Source organism: Catharus ustulatus, chromosome 22 (assembly GCF_009819885.2).
Source record: "Catharus ustulatus isolate bCatUst1 chromosome 22, bCatUst1.pri.v2, whole genome shotgun sequence".
NCBI classification, from domain to species: Eukaryota; Metazoa; Chordata; class Aves; order Passeriformes; family Turdidae; genus Catharus; species Catharus ustulatus.
Genome location: NC_046242.1, coordinates 4,174,944 through 4,192,778, shown reverse-complemented (window position 1 = coordinate 4,192,778; position 17,835 = coordinate 4,174,944). Strand labels below are relative to the sequence as shown.

The 17,835-nt window shown below is 43.5% G+C and overlaps 1 long non-coding RNA gene across 1 annotated transcript; it reads right to left on the bottom strand.

The window, feature by feature from the left end:
* Nucleotides 1–849: 849 nt before the first annotated feature.
* Nucleotides 850–17,793, bottom strand: LOC117005977. The gene is made up of 2 exons (XR_004419932.1): nt 16,867–17,793; nt 850–3,000 (listed from the first exon to the last, which is right to left on the bottom strand). It is a non-coding gene; the product is annotated as an uncharacterized LOC117005977 (long non-coding RNA).
* Between the last annotated feature and the right edge of the window lie 42 nt (nt 17,794–17,835).

Sequence of the window (17,835 nt, the reverse complement as noted above, 5' to 3'; positions counted from 1 at the left end):
TTTCAAGATTTGAGGTGCCTGAAATATCACAAGTTCTCTGCCAAATCATTCCTGTAGTTTACACGTCTTTCAGCACAATGCAAAGCAATTTAAAACATGGTGAAACCATTTAAGCAAGCAATGATGAACTTTGGGCTTTACCCAAACAATAACGGTCCTGGTCCTTTCAAACGCTGACTCATTGAGTGACCTCACAGTGCTTAGGAGACAAGTCTTAAAATGAGGAGTCGGGCTTTAATCACAGCTGACATTTTATTGGTGGCTTGGAAGAATTTATTTTTAATATAGGAAGCTGGCTTGAAGATTTAAACTTCAAAAGACTCTGAAGAAAGCAAACAATTATAGACAAATCGTCTCCACACACAGAGACCAGAAATCTGAATACAGAGGAAGGTGGGCTGTGTCTCTGTGGAAGACAAAGCAACTATGGCACTGCTTAGAAGTGTCATGTTACCATTTTATTTTAAATAAATCTAGCAAAAGAGAGGGAAAATAAGCTAAAATAATATAGCCTATCAGCTGGCACATGGAGCACAGGCATCCCTCACCCCAACATGGTGTGTCCACACACCCTAGGCCTTCCCCCCTTCCCACTGATTCCACGTTGCATCCTCAGGGATGCATTTAAAAGGTAAGAGCAGTTCCAGCAGGCAGTGCTGCCCCGTGGCCACACTGGGACATATCCCCTCCAGAAGCAGAAGTTTCTGTTAATCCCAGTGTTTGCCCAGTGTGTTACACCAGCTAGAATGTGTATTAATATTCAACAGCTCTTCAGGATGTGTTCTCTGGGAAGGGAAACCAGACATTTCCTTGTCTGCTCATCTGCAGCAGTTTTCCTTCTTACTGCTCTTTGGCAAGCCAGCAAAGAGGCAATTTTCCTTGGAATTCCACACCCAGTGCCAAGTATTCCCACATCCAGGCACAAAGCTGGGCACAGCCAGTATAATTTCTAACTCAGTAATTTATTCAAAGCTCTGTTTTATAAAGCTTTGAAGTGGATGGCTTTGCAGAGAACCTGCCATTTAAAGCTGCAAAATTAAGGTGGTGAGGAATGAATCAACTGCTACAGGAATCATGAGAAAGTTTTCCTGGAGAGTCTGACCCAGGATGAGTTTTGTGTTCATATTAAAATGCAGTTAAACTGGGAAGCTATTGAAATTATTTTTTCAAGAACAAATTATTTCCTTTCAAAGGCAATCTTCTTTAAAACACTACATTTAGTTTCCATTAACTGTTTTCAGATAAGTAAAAAGTGAAATTATAAAATTAATAAAGAAAAAAATAAAATGCTTGCTTTGTAATATTTCATGTATCTGTCTCCTGTTTAAAACTCAAAACTGGGAAACACCAAAATTACCATATTTATAAATAGTGGGAAGGCCTCAAAGTATGTGTGGCATTTATTTACATTTTTTTGCCACAGTGTTTTCATTTATAGCAGGGGATCAGGCTTGCAAAACTGTCCATATTCCAACACATCCAATTTAACAAAGCACTCCAGCAGACCTTCAGTTACAAGCAGGATTAGAACCACACTGTTCAAAACCTTGCCACGTTTGGCTGCTGGCATCTAATGTGTTTCAGTACAAGGCAGCTGTGATTTACCAGTTTATTCTGAATCTCAGAATCAGTTCTCAGAAGCAGTTTAGTCAAGATGGATGACAGGGTACGAGTGCTGCTCACAGCCTGACCACAGCTATTCTCACAGAGCCGCTGCAGTTACATTCAGGTAAGGAGGAGCTTCTCCTTGACTCCATTTTTGTACTCTGCTGTGTACATTATTTATAGGTACAAAGCTGGTCTCTTTAAAGACTTCTCTCTCTAGAGGCAGCTGGATAGTAGGCATTAGGTTAGAGGTCTTAAACAGCAGCAAAACCCAAAAAATTTAAAAAGGATTTAACCCCTAGCTGAATTGTAGAAATGAATACCATGGACACTCATCTTTCCCATCCCTAGCAATTTAAGCCTCAGCATTAAGCTGAATTATGATTTTTTTTCTAAAAGCTGAGTTTCCAAATGTCATAAGCACACTGTGGTAATCCTTCATTCACTCCCCAGAAAATTAAGGCAGTCCAGCACCAAAAATAACCATTGGGCATAGTTTTGTGAGGCAGCAAAAGTGACGTAATGGCTGCTCCCAAAAGGGAAGGTCATCTCTCTCTGCCCTGCCCTCACAGTAATGGTGCTGCTTCTCAGAGCCCATCTAAGAAATTAAACTAAAAACTAATTCTTCAGATGGAAAAGTGCACATTTTTATTCTGGTTAAGCTTTCTAAACTGTTTCACAGAGGAGCCAGACAAATATTAACACCCTGAAGAACGGGCTGTCACTCTAGCAGCTCAGGAGTTGCCTTCTACAGCCAGCCTGGCTGCAGGGATGACCTTCTGGGAATTGGGCAGTGGGGACACAGCTGGGGCTGCAGCCACTTAAAGCCATCTAATTTTATTTTGCTCATATTTGTGAGTCAATCCCCTTGAGTGGCCAAAGAAGGATGGCGTGACCATCCTTCAAAGTGTTTTGAGCAAGCTGTAAGAGAATGGCTGCAACCAGTGTGACTTCTGGTGGGCACATCCATTGTTTAACAGGACTCAATCTGAGGATCATCCCTGTTGTAAAAATGCTGAAGTGTTCACACAGGCATGACTAACATCTGCTGCCCATATCTGCATGCAAAATTGTTTACTAGAGTGCAATTGTATCAACTGGAGGCAGCTTCTTGGACACATGCAAGAAGCAGCATAGGAGGCAGGCTAGCAGTTGGCCTCAGCCACATCTCTCATCATTACCACTCTGGGATTTCAAAGAATCCTGGCTTTCAGACAATTCTGGATCTCCTCCTGTTTGCTAGGCTCATCACAGGGACCACAGAGAAATCCACACAAATACCAACCAAGGTGTTCTTGCACAAACTCCCCTGCTGTTAGAACATGAGGCACAGGCAGTCCAGCCTGACCTACACAGGGAATTGTATCGGTCACTGCTTGCAGTAGACTTTGACCTCTGGAAGACAAATGAAAAAAAGCTCAATCCACAAATCCCAAGCACTTTTTATCTTGTTATACAACACAACAGTCACAAGGCTGCTAGTCACATTTCATTCTCATTCCATTTGGATACCAAGCAGTTACTTTGAAACAGGATTTTTTTTAATTATTAGTTTTTAGATATGTGTTGGGTATATCTGCATTTGGCAGCACAACACATGGGGACTCCACTGCTTGTGTTGCACTCAGGGTCTCCAACCTAACAATACCCAGCACTGACAGAGCACCAGATCTGCTATTGTTTGAGTTATTACTGTGAACTACTGCTTCATTATGTGACACAGGGCAATGATGGTTGACTACAAGATTAGGGACTGGGAAGAGCCCTCCTCTAAAGGAAATTTAAAAAGACTGGGACCATTCACCTCAGAGGGAGTGAATCAGGAAGAACACAGTGAAGGTATTGCAGAATGCATAGCTTAGAGATAGCAATTGGAGAACTTTTGTTAGCCTTATCTCAAAACACAGGAATGCAGGAACATGAAGGGGAAAAAGGTAAATGAAAAGATAAGCAACCACCTTTTAATGTTTTGCATAAAAAATATATCAGGATTCACTGATAAGCTACATTGTGAAGAGCAAAGTATTATTAGTTTTCTTGATGAATGGGCATAATTCAGCTAAAAGTAAATATTTGACATCTAAAATAGAGATTTTGTTAGGATTGCTATTCTTTGGAGCACGAGTGAGCTTCTACCTCTTGGGATTTAAGAGGCTATTTCTGCCAGATATCCAGGGCCTGGGGAGCTCAAATAGAAGCAGGGTGAAGAACTTACATTTAAAAACCCGTCTCCTCTGAAGAACTCATGGACTGAATACAAACGAGACAGCTGATGGCTCTAGCTGGGGAGGAGAACTGACTGACTGGCAGGGCAAGCAGTGGGCACTGTGCAGCAGATGCCTGTTAACATCCAGATTCCACAGAGGAGTTCCTGCATCCTCAACTTACTGGATCTGTGCTCTATTTTATACAATTCAGGTATTTTTGTTACTAAGTGAGGACACTGCAGGAGGCAAAGGCCCTTGCCTGTATTTAGCCCTACTTCCTTATCTTGGAATCTGGTCCACAATGCCACTCTCGTTCTCCCACACAGTTTCTGTGCTTCACTGCTTACCTACTCATGAGGACTGAATTCCAGGACAAAGGCTGTTGTTCACAGCAAAGGGTTTGTGGAACAGCTATTCTGGCATAGCTCCCCAGGTGGAGACACAATTCATATAGGCAAAAGAACTCACTAAATCATCTCCTTAAAAGGCAAGCTACACCATCAGAACAAATCATCTCCACATCTTTGTTTTTTTGCATGCCATTGTTGCTGCAGGGTTAAGTCTGGGATTTTTACATTCCAACCTGAATAACTATTCTGGCAAAACTAGTAGCTCCTTGACCAGGAAAGGCCAGATGCACCAGGAAACAAAACAAAACAACAATCACCAAACAAACAAAACACACCAATAAAAAAGATCTTGCCTTGTTTTCTTAGCTGTGTTTTTTGTAGATGTTGAAAAGAAGAATGAAGGAATGAGCCACGAGCACTGGCTCTGTAAACAATGGGAAGGGGAACTGTGTCCAAAAGTCACCTCTGGGGTGGAGAAAAGCAGTGGAACAGCAGTACACAGCAACCCTTGCAAAAGGGTTTATTTACTACATGTATGAAACAAAAACACTATGTCCTAATGAAGCTATAGTGAACACAAGTAAAATCTAAAGACATAACTGAACCAGAATTCTAGACATAAGACCCCCACTCTAAAGTAGCCCACTAATTCATTCTTCAAGTCCAATTAATAATATTCACTCTTCATTATCTTTTCACTGTAATAGACCTCATGTCAGCCCCAGGAAAGGATATGAGTCAATCCTTAACTAAATGCCTCTGATTCACTAAGGAACCAACACATATAAAATCACTTAAGATTAAAAAATGCTAAGGTTTGCCTCACTGATAATTTATCTAATGGCTGCTAAGACTGGGTTAATGGGAGAAAGATGAGAGAGAACAGCACTACATCGCTATGGAAACTAGAAATTTCAAAATAAACACCTTTGCAGAACTGAGGTCGCAGATCTAAAATATCTTGGGTTTGATGTCACCTCCCTTTACCACGAGATCCAGCCAGGCTGACCAGTCAGGCATAGGGAAAAAGCTTGCATGCAGTGACAGAAGATACCCCATGGCTGATGTTCCTTATTCCAGTGTGGGTATTGGCTCTGAATGGAAACTTCAATGATTGATTTGTTACCTGTACACTTTTGGGGGTCTTCATACCTCACAGCATGTCAATGCAAAATGAATCCACACCATTTGGCTAGAAGTGTTACCTTTATCCCACTATACTGATAATCCTAAATATTTGCAGTCTTTATATATATATATGTGTATCAAGTGAACTATGACAACACCATGTTTACAGCTTTGTGAAGTTCAATTCCCTTTCTCACACTAGGAAACTCCTTATCCTGGAAGTGGCTCCACTGCAGTTACTGTTAAGGGTATCCAGTCCTTTGCTTCCTGTTAGCCACAAATGGAAAATACAGTTGGCAACTTCTCCACTTGTGCCTGGGCAAAGGGTTTCTCCTTTTAGACACAAGCATACCTCCACACCCCACCTACCTTATACCATCTCACTGATTGCTGCTGTAAACAAGTCAAGGCTCTAGAAATGCTGACTCACAGTGCTAAGACTATGGAAAATATTTAGAGTTGCTAAAGAACCAAAGCCCAGCAGGTTTCCTGCCCTTCCTCCTTATCTGCAAGCCCCTTGCCATGACAGGCTGTAATGAAGGACCTTGCTTCCTGAGAGGAGGCAGAGTAGGTACTTGCTTCCTAAAGATAGCCCAGATTCCTTTGAATTCCCAGTTGTTAGCTAGTAATTGCAGGCAGGAGAAGACAACCCCCAGTGCTTACAACCGCAGGGCTACAAATGTTGAGAGATTAATGGCTTCTGGGTAGGCTTTCTTGCCCAATGCAGCATTGCTCACTTCAGTGCACTTCCTGGGACAGAGTCAAGTTCCTTTAAAATGCCTCAGTATCTGCTACAGAAGGCTGTTCCTTACCTATGGACTTTACTGAACCGGATTTATTACTGATTCCTGCCTTCAGCACAGCTGAGTCAGTGCAGACAGGCAAATCACTGTTTGCCTTGGGAGGGCTTGTACCGATCAGGACATGGGCAAGCAGCACGGGGTGCAAATTCTGTTTCCCTGTAGGCGTGTCAGCACAGGCGGGGAGAGGGACAGGGACCAGGAGAGGGACAGGGACGGGTGCTCACGCTGTGCCGGGGGCCGCGCACAGAGGTGGGGAGAACAGGGAGATAGCCCCAGTCTCCACAGGAGCCAGTCTGAGCGCATTCTGCCTGTGTTAGCATGCTGCTGCGCACAAACTAATCGGCTCTGGATCTTATCCAAACGACAAGCTGAGTGCCTAGCACATCAACAGCCTGTTTTCCCCACTGGGAAATGACCTGTTGCAAAAGGCAGAGCATTTAAGGAAACAGCAAAGTTTTATACCCACACGATTCATGTGGCAAATAACTTCAGAAAGCCTAGGGAGCACGGAGCCTTTATGACGGGCTGGGGATGGGCAGGTTGCACTGCTGCTGCCTCCTCCTCCTCCCATTACCTACGCAGCTCATTTGCAGAGATGATGAGCTGCATTTACAAGCTGGGCAGGGCAGACCAAGGAACAGCTCTCACTGAAGGGAAGGAGCAGGCTGTGGTGAGAAATTGCTGTGCTCAGAAATGACTGTACTAAATGGTCATGGTGATGGTATTGAGTTGATTTTACCTATAAGCTGTTCTAACTGCAGTCTGCAATTAACGTGGCCTATAGCATCTGAATGCACTCGTAGGGATGCAGAGCTCCCTTTTCTGTTGGCAGCTGACTTCCAGCTGCACATCAAATGAAATCCTCAACAAGCTGATCATGCGCATAATTCTCTCTATACTTATCAATATGGAGATGCACTTGGCTGAAGTCTCCCTCTCGTGAGGCAACAGGAGCCATTTTAAATAGGTGGGGACAGGGGCTGGTCCTACAAGACCTGCACTAGTTTAAGAGAACAGTAACTACAGTGCTTTTGCCCTATTTATACTGCTTACTCAAAGCAAAACTGAGGTCTTATCAGTCCTTCTGATAGTGACAGTGAAGGTGGCTCAGTGTGAAGATGGCCTTGTATGAAGAATACATTGGATCATAAATGCAGAAACAGCTGCTTAAGCAGAACACCAGGAAAAGAAGCAATGATGTTGCTGGGCAGAGAAAAGAATTGCAAGAGCACACACAGCCTCCTTCCTGCAAAGGCACATGCGCAGTGCTATCACTCAGTCACATTTCTCTCAAGCTTCCTGGTAGCAGCATCAGCAAGTGCATTCTGTCACATCTGACTGGCTACAGGACTCTGTCCTCATCTGACAGTAATGACCTGGCCTCGATTTTTCACATTTTTGTTGTCTCCTTCCCCTCTTTTAGCACTGTGAAAGCACCAGGCATGAAACCTGCAGCACAAAGGAAATTCTCACTAGCACAGCCTGCTGCAGTGCACTTACCTCAGCAGCACAGGAGCTGCAGGCATGGCAAACCTCAGATAACCTACATTAGATTCCCACAGCGTTCCAAATCAGGCACTTAACTTCCAGACTTGGCTGAGACTCATCTCCATGGCCAGACTTAGTATACACAACAGAGACTAAAACTCTGAGGATCATGGTGTGCAGCTTTGCTCGTTTGGTAAAATGTAATGCTCTACAAAAACAGACAGTTCAACCCCATAAAAACAGCCTATTTTTGGCCCAAGAACAAATACTGAAATCCCCCTAGAACTAAGGGCCATCCAGATTTCTCCACATGCAAATTGCACTGTAAAAGATCAGCTCTCTGGTTGAATGGCCACAGCAAAACACACTTGACATTGCCATGGCCTAGCCTCTGATCTGCCGCTGGCCAGAGGTGATGTCATGGGCTGTGTTCACTGTCTGGAAATGAGGAGCAAGAAACGCTGCATTGGCTGGCCAGCCCATCCAGTGACACATCCTGACATGGGCCACAAGGAGACAGGAACAGACTGATAACTCTCAAATATCACAGAATCAAAACCCCAGGGAGTTGTCAGGGTACAAGCACACTCACTTGGCCAGCAGCAGTGGATCCACCCATGCCTTTAACACTTTGGGCCATCTCTCTCCCTAGTCCTTTCCCATCCCTTATTACCTCTTTCCTCAAGGCTGTTCAGCTAAACTGCTGCTGTCCCCGCTTTGTTTACCCAGTTCTACCTGCACTGATCAGGAGCAAGAGTGCTCTCCCCCTCATGTCACCACCACCTTTGAGAAAAAAGCTGACCTGCAAACTATTTTTAGCCACATTGTAAAGTTGTGGAGCTATTTTGGTCACATCTCTGTACGAAAGCTGCAGGACACTGACAGGCTCAATGACTGCCTAGGGCAACAGGGGCTTTAAGTGGGAACGGGCACAGCTTGCAACTTTGCACTAAAGCTTCTGTGCCCTTCCCATGCCATAGGACTCTTTCAACCAAGATTTGATTTCCCTTCCTTTTAGAAAAGAGTAACACACCTTCCTGAATTCTGCTGGATAGCAGAGGCTCTGTAAGGCCTTTGCAGTGATGGCCTCCAGCTTGCACTAGCTCCAGTTCTGCAGAAGGTACTATTTATTCTGTGGGCTCCCTCACTCCCACTTGCCTCATTCCCTAGTAGGAGGCAGGTGCAATTATGAGTTCACAAAAACATTGGACAAGATTTTATCAATCCTCCTTTGAATCAGACCTCTGTAAAAGATCAATAAACATTAGGCTAGCGCCTGCTGAGAAGTCGGGTGCACATAACTCTGTGGAGGTAAGAGGAAGAACAGAAAGGAATCATTTGCATAGCAACATGTTGTTCTGAATACAGAGTAATGCCTGGGAGCTCTGGGGTACGTCCAGGCCATTGGGCAGAAGGTGCCTGGTCTAGACAGTTGTTTTCTCTGGAGTGCCCAAGGGTTGGCTGCCAAGTTTGCTGGGGCTCTGTAGCAGGTGCAAAGCACAGGCAAAGTAAGTCAGAGGAACTGAATTTAATAGAATTAAGCCCAGTGAGGAATCTTGAAGGATATGAGATACGAGGTAAATGAGAGGAAAGAAAAAACCCAAAGTGAAACTGGTGTGTTTAGGACAGGGACAGATGAGTCAGATCCATATAGAAGGAACAAGAGTAACTATATGGAAGTTTTTGAACAGCTGTCATCCAACCCTCCCCAGAAAACTTGCCTTAGGACTGCTGCTGTCTGCAGCTACAGTGAATGTTTTCCCAAGACACCTCAGTGGTGTTAACAATTTTGCACCTTCCCAATTTGGAACAAGCTCTTGGTGCAGCAAGAAGAATCAGAATTTCATCAAGTCAGATTTCAAAGTCTCTCTCATGTATTTTTTTTTCCCCAACTTTCTTCTAAAGGTGGTTTGTTAACAGCTCTTACACTAAAACTTACATCCTGCTTCACTGGTGAGCCACTCCTTCACTGATGCAACTTGCACCAGCTTCCATGAGTCAGCACAAGCCACATATCTCCTCCATAGCCAGATCAGTGCCTGCTAACAGGATGAACTGTCCCAGGCAAACACTGGTGACCTGTTGCAAACAGATTTGATATGCAGAGCATCACTGTATTTCACTGGGCATTTCAGCAGAAGGAGCTGGTTTAACTCATTTGGTCCCAGACTTTCCAATCTTCATGCCAGGAAAATCAGCTGACCATTAGCTAATATCTTATGACATGTAAATTAAAACTAGCTCAATAAGAATTTAACTTTTTAGTCAATAGGTGGAAATGGCATGGACAGAGTAGTATTGTTGAATATGCTGTTATTTTAGCAGGACAGAATGGAACTGTCGCAGTTCAGATCAGACACAGAGATGTGTCCAGCAGCAATATGTCAAGACCTGTTGGATCAAAAAGCTCAATGAAGTGTTTTGTGTTTCAGCTTCCCCCAGAGCTATGCACAAGACTAGCAGCAAGTATTACACAGTGAAAATGTTTTGGTCAGATGAAATAACATAGCAACATGTTGCATTATTTCCCTGCTGAGCTTAAGCAGCCTTTCTTTGGGACATAGCACAAGCAAGATAACAAACACAGCACAAGAGTGTCTGACAGAACAGATAATCTGTCAGCTCCTGCAAGATGGACCCATGCTCCTGGTAACAGAATTTTGCCAGTGTAGGGAGAAACTACCTCACCTTTCATCATCTCTCTAGATTCTTAGTTTTCATAATCATTATCACACAATCTTATCATAAGAGCATTCCTGACATCATCACTTGTCTCAACTGATTATTTAATGGAGATAACCTATCACCATCTCCACAATGCAGATATTTTTCAAGTAAATATCAAGGAACTGATTTTTTTCTTTTAATATTCCTACACCTGTTCTATTTTCCGGTGTGGAAACACCAGGAATACAGTAACAAATCACAAGCGGCTCACCCCATAGACGTAGACAGGGGTTGTCCACCAATTGTGTGGATCCCGGCAAGCTGGAGCTGACGACTGCAGTTGTTCCCAATCTCCTCTAGGGAGTGCAGTCGGAAAGGAAGAGATGGAACTGCAGTGCACATGCCAGCTGGGAATCAGTGACTCAGGATATTCAGTCACAAATGGTGTCTGTCCATTCCCAGCTGAAGGCAGGGAACAGCAATGAGGTTTGAGCTTGATCTAAGAGCAGATTTCTACTACAACCCCAGGTATGCTTTACTATGTGAAAGAAAGGTCTGCCAAGATACTAAAAATCAAGATGTAAATCAAGCAATAGGACTGCAAATACTGGATCAGTCATTTAAGCCAACATCCTCACAGCTGAATGCAGCATGGACAACGCTTCTGTGGGGCTTCCATCTCTCACACCCTAGTATATGACGAGGTGCATCCATCAGATCATCCAGCAAAGGCATGCCTAGTCTCAAAACATCGTCCAGGCCTTGGTCTCTGCACAAACATCAGAGACATTATTTTTTAGAACTAGATGTATTTTGTGTGCACATGCACAGTGCTCAGTACTAGAAACTGGGCAGACTCATCAACTAATTTCCCCATGGATTCACAAAACAGCTAAGGAGATAAAGTACCTGTCTGATCTCTGTGGTAAGGAATCATGGAGAAAAAGGCCTAAGGTTGCCTATTCTCTCCTTACAAATGATATGCATGCCTTGATTCTGTGACCTGTGACACTTTCCTTAAAAAGGACCAGAATGTAAAATATATCTACTCAGAACCGGATTTTTGCCTTCTTCCTCCACCCCAAAATAATAATGATCCATGTTTCCAGAATCAAGATAAAAAAGTATTAAGAAATGCAGAAATCATACTACCGTTTACCTAAGGCAAAGGGCAGGAGAACAAACTCACCAGGTAAGAGTCTGCATAGGAAAAGCAGATCTGCAGGAGGGACGTACAGTGCAATTCAGACAGATGCCAGAATTGATCCCAAGCACAGCAGAGCATGCAAAGTTACTGACACTCTGTGACAAAACAGGTCTGAGGAGCTGCAGCTTTGAGAAACCAAGAGACAGTAATTGTTGCTGCTTATGGACAAAGCTTCCAGGCTGGCACAGACAACTTTGCCAGGTACAGAAACTACCTACCGCAAAAGAGGAGCAGACATTCACGTGTCCTAAGGACAGCAACCAGACCAACAGCCAGGGATTTCACTCTCAGTTCAAGTAGCAGCAGATACCTGCATACCAGAAGCCCTATTACTGACATAGGAAAAAAAAAAAAACCACAACAAAAGTCTGTAGAAGCTATGATAAATAAAAAGGGAACATCAGTTCTTTCTTGTCCTTGCAAATAACAGAGCATCTCCTCCCTGATGTGTCCCATTCACTCTTAAATTTTCCTACCAGCATTGATTTCTGTTGCTGTCTAGAATAGTACAGGTGGTTTTTTTTTTTTTTTTAATAAAAGCAGGGAAAGGCAGGCTTAGCACCAAGAGAGCCTCAGAAATAAGGATCTAATACAAGAATATTCCTGGTGAGGGCATAATTGATTTCCAGGGAGATGTTTATGATGTATGCATTATCACAATCCCAGAACTTCATTCCCCACCTATTCAGGATTCCCACACTGGATTACAACCTGCCTTCACACAGGAGATGGTGAAGCTTTCAATGAGGTCACGCCAGACTCTGACAAGCACTGATGGGTGAGTCATGCTGCAGTAGCCAGAGATACTAGCAACACATTTGTTAATCTGTATGCAGTCTAACTCTTTTTCTGGTGTAGAATCTTATTCAAGGGTGAAATACAGTGTCTCAGAGATAGTTGACTGCAGAATTGCTGAAGAGCAAGGCCACAGTTTCACAACTGTTTTACAGATTATAAGAATCAGTGCCTGGAAGCAAGTTCACAACATTGTAAGATGTTGTTTTACCTATCCAATCTATAAAACAGAAGATCAAGACCCAGACAGGGTCAACAGCAGAGCTGTTCATTACAGATCACTGGAAAAGCCACCATGCTAATACGGAATCTAGGAGTTCCCAGAAGAGTTCCACCAGCTCTTGCTCCAGCAGTTCCAGTCATCATCTCCAGCAAACCACTCTTCCAGAGGCTGCCTCTCTGTACCACAGTCAACTGGTGTAAATACACATCCCTACACCAGCCAGTCCAGGACAAAGGCTGGGGTAGTCACAGCACTGTCAGGCTTGGATCTGAGCTAAGATAGCCAGCACTAACCCAGCAGGGTCAGGCACAGAACAAACTCCCTTCTGCTGACTCAGCTATGAGGGAAAACGTGTGGAGAAGGATTAGATCAGACAACAGCAACTTCTTGGACTGCCACGGCAAAATTCTCCATGGAAGCTTTGGAAATGTGGCAAAAAAGGACACAGAAAACTATGGAACAAGTGAGATATGGGGAATCAGTGCATGACAGCAGAAAAAGTTTCTTCATCTTGGCTAAACTACTGGACAGGCAGGAAAAAGAACCAATAATAAAGAGAAGAGACAAAGTAAATCTAAGAGAAATCCTGCAGACAGAGAACAAAGAAATTAAATGCTGTTGTATTTTCATTGCTGCGAAGCTAAATTAAGCTTCCTAAGTCAAGCAGAGAAATAATTGGTTTAGATTTCTATTCAGAAGACATCATGAGCAGCAAGTGCCAGTGGAACAACTAACAAAAGGTGTCTTCCCTCAGAGAAAGCAAGCCAGCAGATTGCATAACTAAAATGAGTTTCCTCCCAGTTTCACATTATTAGTCACCTTTCTCCCTTCTCTGCCAAAGGCCTCTTCTTACCCATCCATCCAAGGACCAGAGCCAAGGCCTTTCCTGTGCTGCTTCTTTCCATCATTCACTCTTCAAGATCGAGGATTCCATAATACTGATCCTTTATCCATTGCAGATATTCTGAACCAATGCCAGAGTAAAACCCCCTTCAGCCCTGCTGTTGGGAAAACATCTGAGACCTGAACAGACTCTCCTTGTACTCAGTTGTCATGGCCTAAAAAAACCAGTTAGTTCTGACATTTTGAAAAAATTTCAAAGCAAGTGTATTGCAAAGACCCATTGAAGAGCCTTCACTAGCAGAAGACATGGTACCTAGAGTCCCTTGGAAACCTGTTTGACTCAGGTGGAAATGACCTACTGGCATTTATTTGTAGTTGCCCAGCATGGCAGTGGCTGAGGAAGGAAAAGCTGTTGAGTCACACTGCAAGCCACTTTTCCACTTTTGTCTGGTTTCCCAGAGGGCAGAGTGGCACAAGTCAGAAGGCTGAGATTCTGTTTATGTCTCTGACACTCATTTCCCATATGACCTTGGCAAGTACTTCTTGTGCCACCATTTCCCCATTTCTTAATAGCTAAAACCACTCAACTCATGGAACAATCCAAAGTGCACAGCAAGGAGTATCTAATAAAAGGTAAGAGAAGAGTGAAGTATTATAATTGTTGTCATAGAATACAAAAGCAGTTACACAATAACGCCAGTATTGCTTCATTTTGGTCCTTACAACACCAACTGTCAGAGGGACACTGTCTGACAAGGTATCTGCATCCCAGTGGATGTACCCAAGCATTTACATCACTGATACAAAACCAGATTGTTGTCATCTGGAAGACTCTAGCTCGTTTATTTTGACCAGCCTTTCTCCAGAACATGTTTTTCCTGTATAACCTCATAACCCATAATAATGGCCCAAAGTGCACTATAGGAATGATGGCAGGTTTCATGTGCTAGTAAAATCAAAACAATTCCTCATTTGTGCATTGCACAACTCACTAAAACACACGTGCTCATCTTCTCTGCAAGCAGAGAACAAGCTGAACGTTAGTTCCAAGATTGGTACATCATACCTACAAAGAACACTAAAATCTCAAGGGCATGAAAAGATTAAATTGGCTAAATTACATTCTGCTTATATGATGACAAGTTTCCTAAGAAAAAGCATTGATAACTGCTGTTCACAGCTGCTATAGAATTAATAACCAAGTTTCTCTGTTTCAAATTCTATGATTTCTTCTAAAATTTACACTTATTTGCTTAAAAATGGCCAGATTAAAGCAGCATCTGGACTGAAGGCTGAGGAAGGCATGGCTGTAATCACAGAACCTGAAACTGTGCCCTAATCACACTCTTATCTTTCTTATCTAGTGCAAGTATTTATAAAGCAGTGATAACTGTACTAGGCCCCATCAGTGCTCTGAGTTAGTTCTGAACCAGCACCTTCATATTGCTGTAAGAAGTTTACACTGCTCAAACTGGTGCCATTCTGCTGAGACAGAAAGCCAAGCTTCTCATCACTTAAAGTCATTAAAAAAAATAAACTATGACACCTCTAAAGGAGCAGGGGTGTTAACCCCAATGTCCTGGCCAAACTCCCAGCTCAACTAATTACAATGTGCCTTGAATAAATTCTTGCCACAGTTTCCGTTGGACTTAGCATTGTTCTCTACTTCCTCTCCTGCAATATCATGGAGAGCTGGTGCATGCTCTTAAAGGTCCTGTCCATGCTGGAATGTCGTATGGGTCTACTCCAGGACCAGCTCTGCAGCAGCACATTGGGAGCAACGTGTTGAAACCAGTTCAGCCTGTCAGCTGAACCGCTAGGCAATTTGTAATATTTATTTATTGATGTTCTGGCACCTCCTTCAGACAGAATTAACTTTGGGTATAGCTATCTGACAGATAGACTGGTGCAAATCCCGGATGCACACATATATAAACCTGTTTAGTTCTTTTTAAAGTGGACTAAATTTGCATCAGGAAATTAGCAAATGAAGCTGAACTAACTTTCTAGATGCTTACTATGGTCTTTTGAGAAGGCAGCAAGAACACATCTGATATGATGAACTAGGAAAGCTAAATGTGCTGTTTAGTTCAGCTGGTGACAATAAACATAATTTTCATACTGGCTGTTCCTTGAGAATTTCAGTGAACTTTTTCCAAACAGTCTGTTCACAGACTATACTGTATATTTTTGAAGCAGTCACTGAATACATATCAAATGCAGATCTAGCATTTCAAGTAAAATAGTTGATAGTTAAGGATAAAGCATTATTCACATTTTTCTGCAGCCACTGTTAAGAGACTCTAAGGATTTTTACCTAGACCTCTCATTATCTTTCACGTGTGTTAACACTAAGAGCCGAGGCCCAGACTCTCTGCTGGCATTTGCTGGGTTAGCTCCATGGACCTCACTAGCTCTCATAATTCATGAGCTTTACAGGCAATTTGTCTGCAGGAAGAAGTACAAGATCAAGATTCAGAAGAACCTGATTCACAATTCCACCTTTTGACCCCGTGGGCGGATCACTCTCTCTTACTGCTCCATTTTGTTCTCCCATCTCCAAAAGCGAATGATACCCACTAATTTGACAAAACAAGTACAAAACCAAATTAATATCAATAGGCCATACTGAGCAGATTAGCATTAAACACCATTCTTTCAGCATTTGAAAACACAAATATTTATCTTTCAGACATGCCTTTAATTTCCCCAGAAGCGTGTCTCCTGTATTATTTCAGAAGACAGAAACTGTAGTTTTAGAAAGTGGATGGTTTTATTTTTGTGTCATTATAAAAATGCCTTTTAACTTGTCAAATGATACACTACAAATATCTTTGGCAGATGAATGAAACCAAGTTTCCTGTCATAGCTGCCAACTTCAAGGTTGAGATCATCAGATAAACCTTTAGTTTGCCTCTCCCAATACCCACAACAACATATGTTTCAAGTGATCCATGTTTGTCTCACTTTTCCTGTTGGGATTTGAAAAAGCAAAGTATCAGACCACTTTGGGACAAGTTCACAAGACTCTAGATGTGGTCCACAATTGTTACAACCAACCACATTCCTCAGGTGTCCCCCCCATCTCAGGTTAAACAGTCCCCAGTGCCTCTGTCTGTCTAAAGGTAAATGCAAAATTTACCAAAATGGTATCCAGCATCACCTCAACACCTGCTGGATACAAAGCTTTCTTATGATACAAAATAATCTGGTAGATTATGGGGAAAATAGGACGGAAGTTTGTTTCATCAGTTTTATTTCAGCAGTAGCAGTAATACCGGATTTACAGAGTTGTGTTATTTCATACTGGGAACATTTAAAATTGAGTATTTGCAGGGTACTTCATACCAGAGCACACTGTGCCTTCAGCGTAATTCTGAAGTCAAAAGCGAAAGCCATCCCTACAAACACACCTTTGACAAACTTCGTGTCTTATATAACTGTTTCTATTAATTTATTATCAGGATGTCAGTACAAATTGTTATTTTGATGATTCCTTGCCCCCATACTTCTGAAAGGGAAAGCAACTATAAACACCAGGCAGACTGACCTCAGTGATTTCCTCTGTTCAGACAGGAGCACAATGCGCTCAAACACCATGACAAGGAGAAGTGGACTGTTTAGAATTCCTCCAGCTGTAATCTATAGCAAAAACAAATAAACAAATACGTGACTACAAGATGCGATAATTAATCCCTGCATGAAGCCAACTGTTATCTCTGCTTCATAGATGGAGATACCAAAGCACACAAAGGCTCAACAACCTACCACGTTCAACACCCACCACTGAGAGCCAAGAGTACAGTTTGGGACACCACATGCTCAGTCCATGAGATTTTTTTTTTCCCCCCTCTTCTGGCCACACCCCAGAAACAGCTTGGCCAAGGGCAGGCTGAAATACACCCATTTGGTGAGGGAAGCTGCACTAGAGCAGTCACCTACCACCTCCTGGGATTGTCACCACCTGTAGCTGAGCTGCTCCTGGCCAGAGGCAGCTGCACTTGGCTCCATATCCTCACCACAGTCAGCATGCCCCAAATCCCCAGCCCTCTGCCACACTGCCCCCAAAAAGTTCCCACCCGTGCCAGGCCTCTCCCTGCCTATGTCCAGGCCCCACGTCCCCCACGGCCTCAGGCCCTTCTCCCCGCTCAGTGTCCCTACACGGGGCTCCCACAAACCCTCTTCCCCAAACTCCCCTCAGCACCCCCAACTCTCTCCTGCTCTCCCATCCCTCAGCAATCCCTCACCTGTCCCCTAAAACTGCCCCTCCCGCCAAAGCCCCTCCTCACACAGCTGGTTACTCTCTCCTCACACCAAGCCCTCCCCAAGCGCCCCTCTCACCAAGGCTTCCTCCTCACACAACCCCTCACAGCCAGCAGCCCCCAAGAACCCACCACACCAACGACCTCTCCCCACAGAAACCCTCACACCAGCACCCCCACCTCGGCGAGCCCCTCACACCGAGAGCCACCCGCCCCACACACACCTAAGACCCCTCAGACCGCCGCCCCCTCCCCAC